Source organism: Choloepus didactylus, chromosome 4 (assembly GCF_015220235.1).
Source record: "Choloepus didactylus isolate mChoDid1 chromosome 4, mChoDid1.pri, whole genome shotgun sequence".
Taxonomy (NCBI): Eukaryota; Metazoa; Chordata; class Mammalia; order Pilosa; family Megalonychidae; genus Choloepus; species Choloepus didactylus.
Genome location: NC_051310.1, coordinates 156,616,195 through 156,637,547, shown reverse-complemented (window position 1 = coordinate 156,637,547; position 21,353 = coordinate 156,616,195). Strand labels below are relative to the sequence as shown.

The following is a 21,353-nucleotide window of genomic DNA, read 5'->3' as shown; positions in this document are numbered from 1 at the left end:
CATTTTTAAATAGTTGCACAGTCCCCTGCTGGGTAAAGCATTCTTACATAGAGTTGCTTTCAGAGGCACAGAGGGGCTTGGCATTTTCCCCGGAGACAGTCCCTTGGTTATTGTGATGTCTGTGGCAGCGAGTGGACTGACTGTTATGGGGTCCCGAGATGCCACAGCTCAGTTCTGCCACCACCTCTCTTTGTAACGCTGGGATTCTCTCTGAGCTCCCCAACCCTAGCTACAGAGTGAGGAAAGCACTACTTTCTTCTCTCAGCCAGAGAGAGGAAAAGAAAAATGCTTTGATGTCTATAGGTGCTGTATCTAGCCTGTCTGGGAGGCTCTTTATAATGTAATTTTCACTACTAGAGTCTGAGCCATCTAAATCCTCAATACTCATACCTTTAATTTCTAATGCAGTAAAAAGAAAAAAAAAAAAAGATTCCTCTAGGTAACTGAGTGGTTTTTGCAGTTGGGAAATCCAACTTGGAAGGGTTCCACAGCTGCACTTCTTGCTCTTTCAGTATGCTTCTCTTTCCATTTTGTGAGGTTTCTTTGGATACAAAGTGAACATATGCAAACCTTCCACCCAGCTTTTAATTTCAGTGCAAGAAATCTATTTGCACCATATTATGCACATTACTATGTATATGTAGATACGGTACATATATGTATATATATATACATGAGCATATATCATATGTATATCAGACATATTTGTTTTAAACAGTCAAATCTGTGCCTTGCCCAAGTTGTAATTTCTCAATCCAGATGTGCTGCCACACTGACAAACTCCACTGAAAAAAAATTTTTTTCGAGTTTTTCAAGTTTAAACTCTCCCCTTTGCATCCACGTTTAGTCCTCTCATTTAGAGTAAGCCTGCTCCACCCAGAGCACCAGTTCTTAGTACCTATTCAAATACTTTTGCCCTCTGCAAAGACAGACACAACACTGGTTTGGTTTTGTGAAATCACACTGCCTGGTTTTCTGCCTGTCTGCCCCTCTGGGTCTCCTGATTTGCTTGTCTCTTTGATAGCCTAAGTTTCTCCCATATCTTCTAAACACTCGCAGTACTCAAAGTTAAAATTATCATACAAGATGAAAATGGAGGTGCAGGCATTGTGTCTGAATTCTCTTCACGTGGCAGCAGCAAAAACAGAATTGTGAATCATAATTTCTAGTTTTGAATTAAACATTCAAGACTGGATTTCTCCCAGCAAACGCAAATATTTGGCTGCCTCTACCAGTTGTGAAGAAGGACAGATGGGAATTCTCCTGCCTAAGCCTGCACGGTCTGGTGTAACCCTTTGAATCTTATACTAGTGATCTGGAAATTAAAGAATAACTGATTTCCTGACCAGTGATGTAGTACTTACTGGGTGTAATGGTGAGTCTGGTTCCAGTCCCGAAGGTTAATCTGTTGTTTCCAAAGTTAGACACACAGTGTTCTAAGTCATTACAAAAACCATCGCTCTAAACTCTACTGCAAGACCCCTCTGTCCATTCCCCCACTGTCTCTCTTGACTCCCCCTTGCCCCAGTGCTCCCACAACGTCAAAGCCATCTATGTCCCTTTCTACTATTCCCTGCTGGAACAACTGAGAGGAACCCAGATAAAAGGCTGTAATTAGGAGAGCCTAGACATGGAAGATCTGTTCTGATTTTTCTGCCAAATTTTTCTTCAGAGAGAAAAACAGAGAACCTTTCTCTCTCCAGGTGGTATTGGTGAATCCCTCAGGTCTAAACACAGGGGTGAGTCTGGACATACTGCCATCTTTCTCATCCTTTTATACCACTCCATATTTCATTGTTCTCTGAAGTCATCTCATTTTCCATCTCTAGCCTCTAGTCCATTTTCTCTCAGTAGAGAGTTGTCTCTCCATTCTCTGCTCCTGAGGCCAGTGCCACAAGGGGCCAAACTTCTCTGGTCAGTGCAGGTGTGGGGGGTGAGCTCTATAGCGGGGACCGCATGGCTGCAAATAATGCTGCCTGCTCCCCTCCCCCCCCAGGAATTTTCAGGCAGGGAAATAAAGACCTGCCATGGCAAAAATCATTCTGGGTGGGGAGGAGGAGGTGCCCTTGGCTACATTCCAGATAAAGTTATGCCTAGAAGCAGAGAAATAGAACAGCAGCCGTTTGGCAGTTCTTCTTGGCATTTATAGTTTGCTCAACACAATGGTGATGGAAAATTTTCTTTGACTTACTTGGAATGACTGTCAAACTGGTCCCTGTCCCAAAATAGAGCTTCTGGTTACCAGTGTTCCACTGTGATAGGGAACTCAACAAAAACCAGGTGGGGGAGAAAGACTGAGCTTACACCTGGGGCCCCAGCAGACAGACAGAGGGGCAGGCAGACTGTGGCTTTCCCCCATGCAGGCACAGGAGCGAGGGCATTAGCGGAGAGGAGGCTCAGTGCTTACAGCAGCTGTGCCCATGTGCAGCTGGAGGGGCTGAGTCCTCCTGAGAAGGGATTAAAGGGAAGGCTAATGTGCAGCTTGTGCTGCTCACTCTCTAATTAAAGGTGTGGGCCCATTTGTTTTATGTGTGGGCATTTAAAAAATCCTTTTTCTTTTAAAATTTCATTTCTCTCCTGGTGATCATATGATTCTGAATTGCATTTTCATCAGGTCTCTTTATTACATCTTCTGACTCTGGGAAGGATTTTTATTTCTCTGTGAAATTTCTGGAATTTTCTAGAGGCCTGGTTCACCTTGCTCATTTCCAACCTGCCTCACTACCCTAACACTCCCATTCTGCACTGACTATCACCGACACCCCCTGCCCTCCACCCCACCTTGCCCCTTATGTGTAACAAGAAGGTGTTTGTAGAACACACATTGGTGACTTCTTCAAATTGACACTTATAAGTCCCAAGTTCTCCATGCTGCCTTTTAAGGACTAAACCTACATTTGCCATTCTTCACCCTTTTCTTTTTTTGTTTCTGATCAGAGTTAATATATCTCCCATTCTCTGTTTTAATACCTCAACTATCACGCCACCTGCACAGTCATTTGAACCCCATGTATGTGAATATCAGCCCACCACACCCCATAGGAAAAGTCACAGGGAGACTTACTTGGAATGACTGCTAACCTTGTCCCTTGCCCAAACGTTAACTTGTCAGAGGAGGTTGACACACAGTCACCCAACTCTTTGCAATAACTGACAGGTGACTCTTAAAGACCTTAGATCCCAGTTTTTTTTTGACACCACTTCAAAAGGCATCTCAGATACAGTTCAGCATTACCTCTGGGATCTGTGTGTGTGGAGTCACATTTAGGCCAAATTCTGTTGGGGAGATAGGAAATCCTGCTAGGAATGTTGCTTTTGCATCTCTACAGCATTACAATTTCTGACAAGTAGCAGGTTTTAAAAAGCATCCTTGAGCTCCTTTGTCTCCTCCTTACTTCTCTATTGTTCCCCAGCCTTACAACATCGCAATCTGTGTCTCATTTCCATCTCCAAGCCCCAGCTTGGTGACACCGGGTCCTCAGGCACCACTGATCCACCTTCTCTGAGACCGCATCTGTTCACCATGCCTTGATGAAAGGAGTGGAAATGCCAGGCTCTCAGAGGCTGAGATCTGGGCTCCTTGCTTCTTATCTCTGGTCAATATGTTGTTCTCATTTGTCTGGCTAATGAGGAGCTGACCTTTCTAAGTGGATGTGTTTTGCTGAAATGACAACTGCCAGAGAGCTAACAACAAAAGCTGAGCTCTGAAGGCAGTTTTGGCCTTTCAGACCCCTCTGGCATATTTCAGTCAAAAGGATGGCGGGCTCAAATGTCAACCTCTCAGCTTTGGCTTGCACATTACCGGGCTTGAAGAAACTCAACAAAAACTGGGCAACATGTGTCTAACCTGCCCCCTGTTCGTTAGAACTGGTTTTACTTGGAGGCATCTCACACATTAGAGATGATCACAACAACTCACTATTCAGCATTGTAGCAGCGCCAGGACATTCCAACTCCACACTCACCTGGTGTGGATTTATGTGGCTACTCAGTGGAGCAGATAAAGACAGGGACTTCAGACAGCCTCCTCTGCTCACTCAGAATAGGGATTGAGCTATCTGCTTGATCTACTGTTCCTGTGCAGGAGTATCTAGTCCAGAAATGCAGGGATTGAGCCCTTATCCCTTTGGCATGGGAAGACACTCTACCCCAGATGGAGCTTCTCGGAAAACAAAGCAGAGCGCCCTGCCAGAAGAATTGGAGTGAGGACATCCTCTCTTTGATACCCACCTCCTCATCTCATCTCTAGCCACCTTAATCAGCTGCAGTGAAAGAGATTGTTCTGCTTTTTAACTCTTTTCCCTTCCTGTATCTCATTCCTTTCTTTATCATTTGCAGCTATTACAGGGCTCTAGGTTCTCCTTCAATCCATTTCTATTTGATTTCATTAGAGAGAAAGAAAGAACCAAAGGGCCTGCAATGGGGAAAGGAAGCAAAAATACATGGGAACATTGTGGGTTTGGGTCTTTCCAGCTTGCTTGGCTTCACGGATAATCTCACCCCCTTTCCAAATGTCAGTTTCTCATAGCTGCCACAAATCTCCCTGCAGCAGAGAGTTCTACAACAACTGGCAGAAGGAACTTTATGAATCTTAAAAAACAGTCAGAGTTTCTCTCTTCCCAGCAGGATGAAACAGCAAACACACCAAAGCCAAATCTTTCTATCTGCTCTAATTATCAGCAAGGATACAAGTCATCTTGAGGAGAACGGAGCTATTAAGTGTTGTATCTGAAACTCTTTGGAATTAATTGTCTTCCCTTGCCTTGTGGTTTCAGAGATAGGGAATGTGTCTGCTTATTTCTGTCCATCTCTCTCTCTCTCTCTCTCTCTCTCTCTCTCTCTCTCTGTCTCTCTGTCTCTCTCTCCCTCTCTCTCTCTGTAGTTTTACATCTATAGAAGCAATAGAAGACAGGCAGGGAACATAGAGGGATTTGAAATAAGACCTCAGATTCCCATTCAGTTTTCAATTTTTTCCTCTCTGCTTTCATTTTAAATCCATTCTGAAATGAACATCACATACCTTTTTGAACTCTGTTCTCAATTATCCCTTTCCACTGAGGATGATACAAGTTATGGCCTCAGCTGCACCAAGAAGAATTTAAGATTGCTATCAGGAAGAACTCTCTGACAACGAGTGGTACTAAACATTAGAGTGGGTTATCCAGGGGAGTTGGTTGGAAAGGGTGATCACCCCCCCACCCCTTGCAAAAGTTAGGGCATCACTTCCAGAAGGCTCCAAAAGCAGCTCAGATTCTTTTCTTTTTTTTCAGGGTCAGGTTCAGCTTTGCCCAACAGCAGGGGAATAGACCTAATTGCTCAGAGTTCAAAAAAGAATCTAGGAAGACTGAGATTAAAGAAGAGAAAGGATATTGAAGGCCACTAGTAATTTCAAACAAGACATGGCTCCCAGACAACATATATTTCTCTCAAACCCTATACCTGGGGTGAAATCCCAGGATTTCCAGGGTGCAGCTGTGTCTTGTTACACTTACTTGGATGGACAGTCAAGATGGTCCCTTGTCCAAATGTCAGCTTTCCATAGCTGGAGCCACCAGTGTTAACACTGTAATGGAGGCCTTTACAAGAACCTCATGGGGGTCCCCAAGGCTCACAGATGTCCTCCTCTTTTACTTCTGAGAAGAAACTCACCTAAAGGGACCCAGATCTGTGAGGCTGAGTTTCTTCCTGTGGAAGGGGAGGGGACCCTTCCTATGTCTGGTCCTGAGGAAATGACCTGCTGCATCTAAGGAGAGCCCACCTCCCATCTCTCTCCCTTTCCTCTGGTTTCTGTCTTGAGGGTTACTGATTTCTCATGTTCAGCATCTCTCTTTCTAAAGGTCTCATTTCCATTTTACAGCATCATTTTCAGGACAATTTCTCTGATCAGTTTTCAAGACATGATCTCCCCTTCCCTCAAGGTGTCACGTATTTCTGATGACAATGAATTGATTACGAGGAGAGAGAAGGAGAGTGTTCAGCTTTTTGGAGGCGGCTGACTGGAATTGGATGAGATTGAGGCTCCAGCCTCATGAAACTATTTCCTGAGCCTTCCTTCATGTACCAGCAAAAGAAATGAAAATGACTGGCCCACTTTACTGATCCTTCACATATGTGGCCTGTCTGTTCAGTTGGAACCTTGTGAAATGTTACTAGTATCTCACAGAGACTTTATACTCAAGCCTTGTTATGGTGACCAACCATCCTGGTTTGCCTGGGACTCTTGTGGTTTTAGCACCAAAAGGCCCCTTTCCTGGGAAGATCCTCAGTCATGGGTGAGCGGGATGGTTGACCCCCTACAGCCTCCCTCGGAGTGTCCTGACATCACAGAGTAGCCCAGTGACCACTGTGGCAGAGGCAGCTTCCATTGCTGACAGTCACAGTCCTTTGGCTGTGCCATAAAAAGTGTAAACAGCAAAATTTGAGTGATCTTATTATTTGGCACAATGGTAAACAAACCTTATCCCCCCCAAAAACAACAACAAAAAACAAGTATTTTGGCTCTTTGGTTGCATTCAACTTTAAATTCTTAAACTATTTTGACTGAATTTGTGCTAGCCTTTCTAGTTGTTTCTTCAAGCAACAACTTTTTAGCAAAGGGTCAACGCTTTAGTTTACTTATTATGGTGGAAAGAGTGAGAGAAAAAGGCTATTTTTAGCTGAGAAGAAGGACAACAGCCAGGGATTCAAATAGCACTTCCCGTCTCTTTTTTATTTCACAGCCTTCACTTTATAAAGGGCTCCCCATCCCTGTACCCTCAACCCCAACACCACCCCCATAAGGACATAAAATCAGGTGCCTGCCCTTAGCTGAAGCCCTCAAACGGACAGACACTAAATGGTTGCTGTGGCAAGAGTCTCTGTGCTCTTCTGTGTGAAGGAAAACAGAATTTAATCATAGTCCTTTGGACCCCAGCCTTGTCTTGTAGCCCCTGCATATAAGGTTCTAGAGCTCCGGAAAGATGCTTGCCCTGCATGGATATTTTCTTTGCAGGCAAAGGCTTTCAAACTCCCTGGCCTCACCAATGTTTTAAAGTGTAGAGATTACAGCTCAGTCCCCTAAGAGGCCACCCAAGTGCAGAGAGGGGATTCCAGCTACTCCATGCATTCTGGAAAACCCACCACAGAGCCTTGCCTTAGCGTGTTTCCAGACACCAAAGATAAAGCCTGGTCTGCTCCCCAGCCTCAGTTGCCACTTCCTTAAAATCGAAGTTCTTGAGTCTCCGGGGATGTTCACATGAATCCCCTGGAAGCTTTAATTTGATAAGACGTCAAAGACTGTTGAATGCATGAGATTTAACAACATCATGCATTATTCATTATTCCTGGGGGCTGTAACTGTTGTCCCAGACGTGCAGATTTTGCTCCTGCTGAGCAAGGCACTTCTGTGCATGGTAACTTCAAAGCTAAGCACACTGCGCACACCTCAGGCTGGGCTGATCCCAGAACATTCCAAGCCTTCTGCTACCAGCTCCACCTTAACTCCTTCGACTGCCTGTACCTACCTTCTCTCTTAATCCTTCTCCCTCCCCCCGGCAGGTCTTTCCAAGAGCTATGACTGGGTGTATTTTCCAATGCATTTCTCCCAGTGCTGCATCCTCTCCTAACCACAGAAGGGGGATCTGAATAAATAAAACAGGGTTAACCAGCCTTTACTCAGCATCCAGGGTTTTTTGCTTAGGTTGAAAGGAGACTGGGGCCCTTCAGAGGATTTTCCCCATTTGTGCTTTACTCGAATTTTATAATAAGATTGTCTACCCTAGCATTAATTTATAAGCATCACTCCCAGAAGCCCACCAGAAACATAGCTTTTGGAGACTTTTCAATAGCAGTTATAGCTCTTTACTTTCATATATAGCATCTTTAACTTTTCCAAGTAATCACACACACATCAGTCCCATTATGGAAGGCTGGGTGTATATCTGAAGGACTGAGTGTGCTACTTGTTCTCAAGACTCAGAGGACAAGAGAATGTTTTCCCCTCTCCTCAGGGGAACTAATTAGAATGGAGGCTGGATCAATTATTTTGGTAATTTGGGGAGAAGCAGGGTTAAACACCCTGCCTGGGTTCACCAGACAAGTCCACCCAAGGAGAAATCCATTACTGGACTGGGAATTGAGAAAAATAAAATGGAGGTTAAAAAAACAAAAATGAAGAGAAAGCTCTCTGTAAAACTTCCAACAATTGTTAATCAAATCACAGGGTCCCATTATTTCCAGAGATAAATTTAGGGGAGTTTTAGTATCTAAGTCAGGAAGATTTATATTTGGGCTTCCGAATTTGCATTGTCTCAATATGCCAATTCCCTCTAGCTGTTTGGCAAATATTTCCCTGCTTTAGCTGAATCCCTTAGGTTCCTGCATTCAATCTCTCTCCCTGTACCAATAATCTTGTTTTAAGATGGACGATAGGAGTGTTTTTGGCTGAAGGTAATTTAGTCTTTTTGCCAATGGAGTTCTAATCCCCTTTATGGGGACTGTATTCCTCCAACATAAGCCTCAGGTTTGGAAGCTCAGCTGGGATGTTTAGGGAGAGGGAGCAAGTAATTTAAATCGGAAGTGTTGTGAATCTCCCGCTTCCCACATCCCCTTCAGACTTACTTGGATTCACGGTTAAGAGTGTTCCTTTTCCAAATGTCAGCTTATAGTTACTTCCACTATTGGCACAGCCAGAGGAGGCTTTACAAAAACTGGAAGAGTTGCTGCTTGTTGCGGGAGGGCCCTGGGCGTCTTGATCTCTCAACCCTGAACTAAACTGTGGGTTATTTGATAAAATCCTAGAAGGTGGCTGCTGCAGGCTGGAGCCGGGCTTTCAGAGGACAATGGGGGCCTGATATATATGGATTTTTTTTTTCCTGTTTTTCTTCTTTTTATGATTAGGCTGCCACCTTAGTTTTGGTAATCCATGTCTTTTTCTTCTTCCCTAATTGCATTCTCCTGGCTGGCACTCACGTAGTTTTTCTTTTATTGTACTTTAGGAGTAACTGTTTCTCTGCTTTTTATTGTAATTGCTCGCATCAACTTGCTAGATTCTGGTCTACTGAAAACCGATCGCAGAAGGGAGGAAAGTGAGGGAGATTTTTTTACCAGGGTATGTTTAAAGATGGAAGTTTGGGGCTTTCCTGCTTTCCTGGATTGCTTCCCTGTGATGGCCTACCCATGAGTACTTGCCCTGAAAAGAGAACTTGCAGGACGTGGACTAGAACTGAAAAAGCCTGTAAGGAGCCACAGGCAAGCTGCCCGCTGCATACTTACTTGTGTAGATGGTCAGTTTGGTTCCTTGCCCAAATACCAGCTTCTGTCCAGCACTTCCTGAGTTACACCACAGCAAACAGCTTTACACAAACTGCACACAGTCCCCCTTTTCACCCCCTGGAGGAGGATGCCTGATCTGCTCTCCCAGCAGCACTGAGCCTGCTACAGAAAATGGCCTGAATGGCACTAACTAGAGAAGTTTAGGACAAAGTGTCTCCTTGGGGCTGCTCGTTTTCTCCTTTACAAAGTATCCTTTGGCAGTTGTAGACACGTACCAGATTTTTCAATCTCTTGTCAGCTGAATATTTAACATCTTTATTTTCACTTCAGAGGATTTAAAATTTTCTCCCACCTTTCTCTTGGCCTCAACATAGCTCTCCCTAAAAACAGCTGCATTAAAAGACTGTTTAAAGTCAGAATTCGCTAGGTCTCCAGAGGGAAGTTAAGCTGGCTTCCTGCTTGAATTTTCTAGTTTGAATCCTATGGCCTGCTCGTCTGGGACCTAATCCATTGGGTTAAGACAGGAGAGGTTAAAAGGCAACACAGAAAATTACGGGGAAATCCTGCTTTGTGAGACCATCTTGTCCCTCTACACTTACTTGGATTTATTTTTGTGCTTTCCCCCTTCCCCCTGGCCAAGACATTGCCACAACTTGTCACTAACAGGGCACCTTTCTCAAAATCAATTATAAGAGCCACCTACCCACATGCCCTTTAATCTTAAAACAGACATGGTTTCTCTCCTCTGCTCAGGGAAATTTGATTGAAAAACAGTTTCCAATTTTGCAAAGTAAAGAGGATTAGGAGAAAATCTGTTTGCCTGTGTGCTCCTCTTTCCTCCCACACCCCTTCAATAGTTCTAAAACTATTTATAGAAACATCCCCTTTAGGGTTAGAGAAATGTGGCACATTTCTAATCTCTAATCTCTTCATCTTTTTTTTCCTTGTTATCTGTTTATTGCAGCCATATATTTACAATCTAAATTTACATTTCATTTCCATTTGCAGGAGATACTAATGCACTTTTCTATTACTTGCAGAACACTGTATATAATGATAAACTCTATTGAAATAAATCACTAAGAGTTTTTAGGGCCAGAGGCTGACATTTCTGTCTGTGCAAGACAGGTCTGGGGAAACATGTTATTATTACTCTCCCAGGCAAGCCCAAGATAGGGACAGTCCGGCTCTACCCAACTAGGCTTGCAGGGTTGACATGCTTATGTCTAAATAACAATCTACTGAACATTGTTCCTTGGGATTAATTTGGATTTCCTTTTTAATCTAGTTCTCAAATGTCAGATTCCCCTCTTTTTAGCTCCTACCATCTCTCTGACAGGGAAAGCTAAAGGTAAATCTCATGGATGTTTTTTGAATCTCAAGTAATATTTCATCTCTGTACGCATCACAAATAAAGGAACCCAAAGAAGGATGAATGTAACACCTTCAGGAGAGAATTTATAATTCTTTGGGATAGATGAGAATTATAAATAAAAATGGAATTGCATGTGTTTTTCCTGATTATGATTTATAATATCCAGAGGACTCTGAATACCCAATCCAGTTTGGAAGCATAGCAGCCAATCCACCCACTCCTTGGACCCTATTTAGTCACAGGACATACAGCAGTATGGAGATGCTTCTATACCTTATAACCGTTTTTGACATAAGGACTTTGGGAAGGTCATCTGAAGATAACACGATACTCACTAGGACGTCCTGATTCTAGCCTTTCTAATGTGGATTGTAATTTGGCCAAAAAAGTAGAGGTTTTATTTCGAAGTACCCATTGGGTAGTTGATATCTTCTAGGAATTCTGAACAAAAGATAAGCCCGAAGCCATTGTCTGGAATGAGCTTCTGCTGTCTAATGATAACTGGGCTTTGCGGTACTTTTACGGTTGGAAATTTTCAGAATTACTGTTGGAGAAAAACAGAGACTCCCCCAGATTCCTCTTTTAAGAGTGTTCATGGGGTAAAATTTCAGTGACATTCCAGTTAATTGAAATTAGGTTTGTTTCGAGAATATTGGGGCAGCACTCAAAATATCCCTCTGGGTATTGCAAGATGGAGAAGAGGATTGTTATCTCATCTGGGTTAGGGAATCCTTCTCTTACATTTCTATCCTTGGTTTCCACCTTTTCACTGAGGGGCACAGAAATGGGTGGGTATGAAAGGGACTTTTCTGACTCTGAAAACTCAGCCAATGTGGGGATGAAAAAGTCCCATGAGGACCAATTAGAAGTAGAGTCCTGGGACATGTTTTTAGAAGTTCATGATCTTTCTGACTAATTTGAATCTTTGCTTTCAGTCTTAGCCTTTTCCTAAATATCAGCCTGTCATCGATGACACCAACACCAGAAAATCTAACATGGTTTTACCCAGCTAGTTTGGCTCCAAGTCTCAGAGTGTCACCAGGATTAGACAGTTCTTTTCCTAATTGGACATGGAAGTCTGGGAAAGACAAGGTGGATAACATGCAAATGGGTCATTTAGTTGTTTATATGAATAGATCCCATGGCACTGTCTCCTTTTGAATCAGGTTGCATCTCCTATCACCTTGCCATTGCTAAGTACTTTAGTCTAATCTGTCCTTTCCTCCTGGCCCGTTTCTTTTTAACTGCTTTCTGCCCCTACACACAAAGCTCCAGTGTTAACAGAAGCAAGCTTAACATTCCCAAGTGCTTAAAGGTGTTGAAGGAAGAGTCTTAAAGGGGTTGTTCCCTTGTCATTATCACCAGAAAGGGCTTGGTACCACCCCCCACAAAGAAACTACTAACTGGGTAAATAATTCAGTAATCTTTCACTGAATTTCTAAGAGTGGTAGCTTATGTTTAGAAGCAAATAATCTTTAAAACTTACTTGGTCTAACATTCAGAGCTGTTCCTTGTCCAAATGTCAGCCTATTATTGGTTCCGCTATCACACAATGATATGGAACTTTACAAAAACTCAGTTGCCCCAATTCCTCTTGCTACTCACTTAAATATTTCTTTGTTAACCCAAACCCCCCCTGATAAAACCAGCTTTTTATAATGAGGATTGGTGGTGGGTTTTTTTCATCACTGGGGGAGGGGTGGGGGGAGGGGGGGCAAGGGGCTTTCTTTTTCCTTGACTTATAACCACTTTACCAGAAATGTGCCAATATTCCCCTACAGCACACCTGCTTTGGTAAAACAGGAGCCGGAACTGCCTTCCCCATTTTACAGAGGAGTGAAATAGAGGCTCAGAGACGTAAATCAGTTTTCTCTTAGTCCCATGGCAAATTCTGCAATTGTAAGAAATTAATCTTTCTAATAGCCTGACTCCTTAGTTCAATGCTCCATTAGCATGATCAATTCTTATCTTTTAAATGAAATAGCATGGGAGGGTAAACAGAAGTGCCCCACATGTAGCAGTTGCATATCAGAGGTTGTTTGAATTGGAAACCATTAATGGGATTCCAAAGGCTGTGGTCTGGACTTTGGTTAGACCCAAATAGAAAATTTAGGAATCAGGGTTCCAGAGAACAATTTAGAAACATTAGTTATTCAAACTTACTTGCATTTACTGTCAGTTTCGTTCCCTTTCCAAAAGTAAGTTTAGATCCGCTCTGAGTTACACCCCCACAGACTGCTTTACAAATACCACCAAGCCCCTTCCACCAGGGGCTGGCTGTGATTGGAGCCAGGGCCCCTCCAGTTCTCCCAGGGGAAGCACAAAGACCGAAACATGATGTTGTATGATTATATAATTACATGACTATTCTTGTAAAGGGAGAGGAACTATGGAAAAAAGTCATCATTCTTTTACCTAACAGCTGGTTGGATTATGTGTGTGTGCATGTGTGTATGCCTACATGTGTACGTTTATTTGTTTACTTATGTTTTTACTTATTTTCTTATTTATTTAGCAGGTGTGTTGTTGCAGTGTATTCGAAAGAGCTGGGGCTGTGGGGTCGGACAGACTTGGGTTTGAAACCCAGGGCAAGTTCCTTAGCTTGCTGTGCCTCGGTTTTCCCATTTGTCAAGTGGGGAAATGATAACTGCTTGACAATGTTGGTGTAAGGATTAGGAATATGTAACCAGGTCGCCGTGGACCTACTGATCAATCTTTTGCTTTACTGGCTGACAGCATACTTCTCTGGGTATCATTTCAGCAACTTTAGAGACCAGCGCTTCAGTGCCTTTTCCCCAAACACAGCCCCACTACTAATAAGTATTTAGTGCTGGAAACTGAAAACCAAGAATTAAATTCCAGGTCCTCTTTTCTGCTGTGTCAACTTGAACAAATTAACCTCTCTGTGATTGTTTCCTCTTCTATAAAATGAGGATAATAATATTGCTTAATCAACAGAGCTGGTATAAGGATTAAATTTGATAATGGGTAGAAGTATATAGCACATTGCCTAGCACATGGTAAGCACTTAATAAATCATCATTATTATTTTCCTCCCAAGAAACCAAAGACATTGTCAACTTTCCTCTTTTCACAATGACCTAAAAGTCTAAAGGTCCTTGGGCCTTTGTCCTCCTCTAACTGATAAACCAGCAGGGGTATGAGGACAACAGAAGAGCCACCAAACAGTATGGTCAAGGGTTTAAGTGCTTTTGTGAGATTTTAGAAAGAGCTGTATCTGGCTGCATGGTGGCACTTCCGTGGGTTGGACCATTGTGGGAGGTGCGTGGATGAGGGCATCTTATAGTCGGAAGACCCTGAAATATTAACAGAGATGGGGTAAGAAGCATATCCCCATTAGCTGCTGTATAAAGAACTCCAACCACTTTCAAGTGGAGCTTTCAAAGCTCTCTTTCACTTACCAAAATTTACTGTGAGCTGAGTTCCCTTCCCAAATGTCATCCTAGAGCTGCTGGTTTGTTGCACACTGTGTTGAGGAGCTTTGCAAAAACCTGTGGTGCCAACTTAATGCAGTGAGCTTAGCAGAGCTTCCCAAGAACTAGAATTTCTCTTTGATCTCCAAGTTGAGAAAAAGGACGGGTGATGGCATTTTTCTTTCTGGCAGCCTTGGGCTTCAGGGCTAAGAGGTATATCTGGAGATATGGTCACCACTTTAAGGCACCAGAAGGCTCAGCCAGCCAATTCTGTATACGTATTCTGTGGTCCAAAGCAGTCAAATAAGAGATGCAATCTATCATGGAATATAAACTCCCATGGGGAATTAGCTATGCAGAATTTATAGGCAGTGTTTGATGGTCATACTCATTGTCCAAAGACAAAACTAGCATTTTCATCCTGGTTTCTCCCGCCACTGCCTCAGTAAGCAGCTGGCTGATCCTTTCCTCTGCCATCACATTCAGTCATGGTTCCTACTGCAGCTAGCTTTTCCCCCCAACAGGCAGAATGATTTTAGTTCCCTTTGCAACTCAGGATTCTGTTTTGAGTGCACTAAGTCTTGCTTGAAGGAAGAAAGTTTGGGAGTGCAAATGATGTTATCTCTCCCTTGGGTCTTGCCTGGTCGGAGCTATGAGCTGTCTTGGCTTTGCTCTGGACCTCAGTGCCAGGCTCAACCACGTGACCTTGAGCAAATTGGAAATCTCTCTGAGTTTTACTGTCCTCACTGGCAAAATTAAAGAGGTGAGTTAGTTGAACCTGAGTGTTTTTCTGCGATGACAGTGTTTGATTTCAGTCACTGGATTTAATATATCCCTAAAATGCTGTGAAAATATTTTTTTTCAGGGTATCTAACCCTCCTTCCCTCTTCCTAAACAAAATACAATAAATAAGCAAACAAACAAAAGAAAAGTAGGGCTCTACTTATTAGGGAGGGAATTAGTTTTCCAAGTCTACCATCTGCCAAAACATTTGATCTTTTTAGAAGTTTGAAGTTAAAATTTTGGAACCAGATCACCAGGGAGAAGTGCTCTTTCTGTTTCTTTGAAGCTTCCAGCTAATTAAAAAACCAAACCCAGTAAACCAACACCTTTGGTTTAAAGATAATCCTTTCTGGATTTCACTTGAGTCCCACAGGAAATGAGGCTTTTACATAAACTCCAGGCTCTTGCTTCCCCATGGGAAAGGTGGGTTGACCTTTATAGCCTTTTCCACCTGGATAAGGGAATTCACTAGCCAAGTGTTTTGGTCCTCTGTTTTCCAGGTGTTAGCTATGAGGGGATTCTGCTAAAGCTACCTTTGAAATGGAGGTACTTACCCAGGCTTACCATTAACTGAGTCCCCTTCCCGAAGCTGAGCATCTCAGCGCCCTTCACACAGTGCCTGGGCCCTTTACCAAAAGTCCCTCTTGGTGTTGGGCCATGACTGCCCACCATGATGATTCTAGTGTGATTAGGGGCACAGTAGGAAGCCAGCTTTGTGAGTCAGGTGGTCGTTTAGGATTGTCCCTCTCCTATAAATGCAGCCCAGGGCTCAGGCCGCGAGCAAGCAGGACCAAACACAGAATCATCCAAAGTCCTTTCCTGGCTTTACAGATACCTGAGACCTTTGTAGCCAACGAACCTAGCAGCCTGTTTCTTGTTACCCACCCTGTTGTACAGATTTATAAAAATCATAAATCTGGTGGTTTACCACTGGTTCTGATCGGAGCCATCAAGTGTACCAGAGATGCCAGGCTCCCTTTGTCATTATTGGAAAAACAAAAAAATGCCACTTCTCCCATGTTGGCTTCTGGGAGCCTAGTCTCAGAAATCTATGATTCTAATAACATTTTCCCCTCACAGAATTTATAGCCCAGCTTAAGCAAATTTACAATTGGGAAGATAAACCTGCCACATGAAACAATGAAATACATGCTAAAGCCAATCATAAAATAACATTTTTGATTACCTGGTATTTTAGATCTTCCCACTGTGCACAGTTTTTGTTTTTGTTTTTTTCACCCCCCCCCCCCCGCCCCCGAAGCTAAGCTGCTTACTTAGGGCCACAGTTAAGCGTATTCCTGTCCTAAATGTTAGTCTATTGTCATTGTTCATCCACTGGGTCCATTGACAAAATGCCCAGCTTGCTTAAGGCCATAACATCTCCTCAGAAACTGGCCGAGATGATCCTTTGGAAAAACTGTAGGCTTTTAACAAATATTTGTTAAATGAATTGTATTAATCGTTCATCTTTTGTTCCTGTTCCTTGAGGAACACTGGAATTTCTCTCGGACACTTTTCAGATGAAAAAAAAAATTAATTCTTCCAAATATTACTTGCTGAATTTCGTGATTCCTCTGGTCTTGGCTTCAGATGTCAGTTTCCCATTAACCCCCTTCCCACAGGAGTGAGCACCTTTACAAAAACCACACACATCAACATGGTTGAAAGAGATGTAGCTTCAACTTTGCACTCACTACTCACTCGACAGAGATGCCCCTCTGTTCCCTACTGATGCCCACTTTCCCGCAGTGTAAGTCTGCCCTCCTACCCTCTTTCAGAGCAAAGACAGGAATGGGCAGAATGGATTTCAGGGATGAAGATGATAAATACGATATCAAAATGTTATCACACTCTGCAGAGCCTCCCCCCCCCCTTTCTTTCCCAAATTGATGTTTTTCCCAAAGGCTGTTTTCAGCACTTTTGTCTCTTCCAGATGCAATAATAACTGGATCCCAAGTTGGCATCTGGGCATGCATCCCCAGGCTCTGATGAGTCACATGTATTGAACCAAGAAATTATGCTACCCCCAAATGAAGAAGCATGCCTGGCTTTTTCCTCTTGCTGGGCAATGAGGATTTAAAGCAACATGCACAGGGGGATATAAACTAATAATACTCTCAGATCAGATCTATAGCTTTATTCATTAGCATTCCAGAATGCTAGACCTGGAAGGGAACTTAGCTACTACCTGGTCCAAAGCCCTCATTTTACAGATGTAGCAGCTGAAGCCATGAGGGTCAAATTTGTTCCAGGTCCTACAGGTAGGTAGAGTCAGAGCTTGGACTAGAACTCAGGACTTCTGAGTCCCAGTCTTGCCTTCTGCTGCTCCCTTTATGTGACTTAGGAGGACAAGGATCCCTGAGCAGTCTCCAAACCTGCCGGCTCTATAGAAAAAAAATGGTCCTCGCTGTTCCAGGGTATGATTGTCTGTTAAACAGTGGGCAAGCCCTAGAAGAAAGGTGTTTGGTTTTGGCACATAGTTTATGATTCTAAAGAGAGAGATAGAATCTCCAAATTCATTTTAAATATTTTATTTCTTAGGCTGCGGGCAACAGCAATTGATAATGGGGGAAATGGCTCATGAGATCCTGGAGAAGCCTAGGGGAAGACGGAGATTTAAAAATGTGCCCTTTACTGAAAGGATGATCCAGCAGAGGGTTGGCTCTGATTATTCTTTCTCTGCAGGACTCTTTACAGGGAATGACATCTAGAGCAGGGAAGGCAAATACACAGTGGTGTGACGTTACCTCTGGCTCCTGCTCCCAGAGCAGCTATTGCTGATGGACACATCACTCTTTTCCTTTGAGTCTAGACGTGGTCTCAGAATCCTTTCTAAGCTGGATAGACACTACCAATTGCTAGCCCTTGGTAATGGAGATATAACCTGTTTTCTCTCCCTGCCCTGGGAAATAATTGGAGAAAAGATACCACGGATGACATGAGAAATCATGGCCAGACTGAGGCTCGGTCCCGCAGACCCACATCACAAAAGTCTTCACTAACCTGGTTTGGTCTGGACTGTTCTTTCCAGAAGCTGCTCCAGAGGAGACAACTGTAACACCATGGCGTGTCTTTCTCCCCACAGCTTTTCCTCAAACACCGGCTTTGTAGAGGGCGTTGGGCAACAAACCACGGTAGCTTCCTCATACTCGTTCTTGCCCAAAGAGTCTTTAGGAAGACCTTCCCAAAGCAAAGGTCCTGGGTGACCACTGTGCTTCCCCTGCCTGGGGATGGAAGAGAAAACAGAGGAGGGCTGGCAGTCTCCTGGATGCAATCCCCTTCCTGGCATGCTTCCTGCTCTCTGTCAGCCCAGGTCTTGTCCTGGGGTCTGGGACTGAAATGTGGGACAAGAAGAAAGTGATGCAGGGACATTTTCTCTAGACCACTCACCCCCACTACCACAAGTTAGGTGTTTTTAAGATTTCCTCTCTTAATCACGTTTCTCTTTTCTATTGTTCATAAGAAAGAGATTGCCACTTGTCCATATCCATCCAAAGAAATTTTCCCAATTCCTCTACTGTTGCATTAGGCTTTTTGTTGGCAGGAAAATGTCCATCTACCCTCTTGGGGTGCTGTCTCATATCTCTTGAGTGCCTGGTTGGGGATAGGACCTTTGGGCCAACAGAGAAGCAGCTCCTAGTCTCACGGTTGAAAGGTAAATGGAAACAGAGGCAACAGCTTTGAGTTAAGTAGTGAATGAAGAATATTTTTCTTTCCTGACCTATTTCCTATAAACCACCAGTATGACCTACTTATGGAGATGGATAATTGGAACAGCAGAGGGCGCTGCAAGGTCAAAAAACAAAGCTACTCACCTCAGCAATGTGGGAGAAAAGTTTCCTTTTTTGAGTGATAGGAACAATTAGGAATCCAGCAGGGGGGAAAGGGTGGCCTTGTCTACCAAATCCCTTGGCGCCATCTTGTCCAAGTGTCCCTTTTGAAGCCAAGAGGGTGGTTTTGGGCTAACGCAAAGCAGTGGGTAGGTGGTTGCCCACAGGGCACTCGCTGCCCTGGGGAGTTGCTCAGGATCAGGTAGCAATAGGTTTAAGAGGGATAGAAATTCAAAGGCAAGAAGTCTGTAATGGAGGGTCACTCTTATCCCTAAACTTTAGGATCACTCTGTTGTACATTGTGATCTCTCATGAAGGAGTCTGTTGCAACTCTTGGATGACAAAAGAACAGGAGACTAGAAAAGTCATTTCTCACCCTCCTAATGCTCTTAGGGATTTGGGGGAGAGCACAGCTGCTCCATTCTCTGGGGAGCACAGAGCCCTAGGACATACTTGCAGCACTGATAACAAATTCAAGGTGCAAGTCACTTATTTTTTACCCTTGATTGGTACAATGTGCCTTTGCCAGATTCCACAATTTATTCTTTTAGATTTACTTTGCATCTGTTCTCTGAACGTTTTGATGAGCACAAAGCTCTCAGGAACTATGTTCATCAGTGTATTTAATGAAAATGACAATAGAATCAGCAATACCTAATGTTCTTAGATCATTTGCTGGGTGTGTTTTTTTCATTTAATTTCCCAGTGGTCCTGTGCAAAAGCTTAATATTATTATCACCATTTTAAAGATAGAGAAATTGGGGCTTAGAGAGGTTAGACCATTGTTTAAGGTCACACAGCAAGTAAATGCTGGAGCCTATACGAGCTCAGGTGGTGTGGCTCCAGAGTCCCCTTGGCCATGACATGTGCTGTCATTCTGGAAAGTGCCCTTCCTGAAGGGAAGGACACCAGGCAGGGGGACTCATTACTATGCCATCCCAAGGAGGACTCATTTTTGAAGCATTAGGAAAGAGGGTCCATGAAGCCTACTGCTCCATTCTTGGGTGTGGTCGATGTAACTGAGTTTGCACAGTCAGTGGAGGAGTAACAGTTTTACTTGAAAGCTGTTACCATCTAGATCAGGAAGGGACCACTCAGTGTTCTTATATATATCTGTTGTGTCTTATACATTGTCAAGCCTGGGTGACACATTGAGAGCAGGGACTGAGCAGAACCCAATGACCTGGAAGCTCTGAAATGGATTTCCATCCAAAGAGGACTGGGTTCCTGTGGAAAAGATCCCTGCTGGCAGGTGGCAGTGTGGTCCAAGCAGCAACTGTACAGATGGGGCAACCCTGGACCCTTCCCCTCCCATACCCAGGGACCCTGGGGATGCTCATGGTGGGACTTTGGACTGTCTGGGGTTTACTTTTGATGCTCTCCCTGCCTAGGGTTGCCAGATAATACAGGACACTCATCAAAATACAATTTTGGATAAACAACGGATTTTTTTTTTTTTTTTTTTTAGTGTAAGTATGTCCTAAATATGGCATGTCCCAAATACTGCCTCCCAATTAAAAAAAAAAAAAATTATTTGGAATTCAAATTTAACTGGGCACCCTGTATTTTTATTTGCTAAATCTGGCATATTTGTCCAGGCATTCTTTTGTTCCACAAATATTTGTTGATGGCCTATCAAGTGGCAGACACAATCCTAGGGGCTGGGGATTGATTCCTGCCCTCCTGGAGCTTACATTATAGTGTGTATTTGTGGGGTGGAGGTGAGATGGGAGAGACCAATAATAAACAAGTATATAAATCCAATGATTTCAGATAGTGCTATGAAGAAAAATAAGAACAGCAACTGTGTATGAGGTGGGTGACTGGGTCAGGGAAGGAGTGAGTGAGGGAGGGGAACGTGTAGGAGGGAAGGTTGGAGAAGGCAGGGGCCAGATCCTATGCAGGGCCTTACAGGCCCAGGAGAAGAGTTGGACCTGGAGACCTGGAGAATGGATGGCAGAAGCAAGGGGATCAGTTTGGGGGTTATTGCCATGGTCCTGATAAGAGATGATGCTGTTTGCAGGAGATGGTGACAAGCGAAGATGGAGAGAAGTAAATGGAGAGAAGTATATTTTCATGGTGGAACTACTGATGAATTTGCGTATAGAGGAAACAGGAAATGAAGGAACTCCTAGAAGTCCTCCTAGGTTTTGGGGTCTTGTATTTTTTATGGCAGTGCTTCCCAACTTTCGTTGGGTCATGGATTACATGGAAAATATTTGTATGGCACATGGCTGGGAGGGACTGGCCTCAGGGGCTCCAGCCACTCCAGACCACCCCATGACCAGCAAGCATGTCACCGTTTCGTGCTTTGGGGCAGATTTTTCCAGCTGGGGCCAACAATGTATGTTGCAAAAAGTCTAATGATAGAGGGAAATTAAGCACTCCCAGGATCAGGGTGCTCCCTCTCCCACTCCTCAAGCACATGAAATAAAAGATTCCTCGAATTCAGAGCTAGGACATGTTTTTGAATCATCTTGTCCAACTTCTTTCTCTCCCTCTTTACCCAGAGAAGTAAGGGACTTGTCCAAGCTACTCACTCACTTATTCCATTTATGGAGCAGCTACAAACCACGAGCAGCTGTGCTATGGGCCGTGAGGCAGGGCTGCTGGAATTGTGATTCATGGGCAGGTGCAGGCCCACAAATGATTAGCAGTCTGCAAGAACAGGCTGCAGAA

The 21,353-nt window shown here is 43.7% G+C and overlaps 1 gene segment (V, D, J or C); it reads right to left on the bottom strand.

The window, feature by feature from the left end:
• LOC119532271 overlaps positions 1-21,353 on the bottom strand; it is a 456,157-nt gene that overhangs the window by 57,349 nt on the left and 377,455 nt on the right.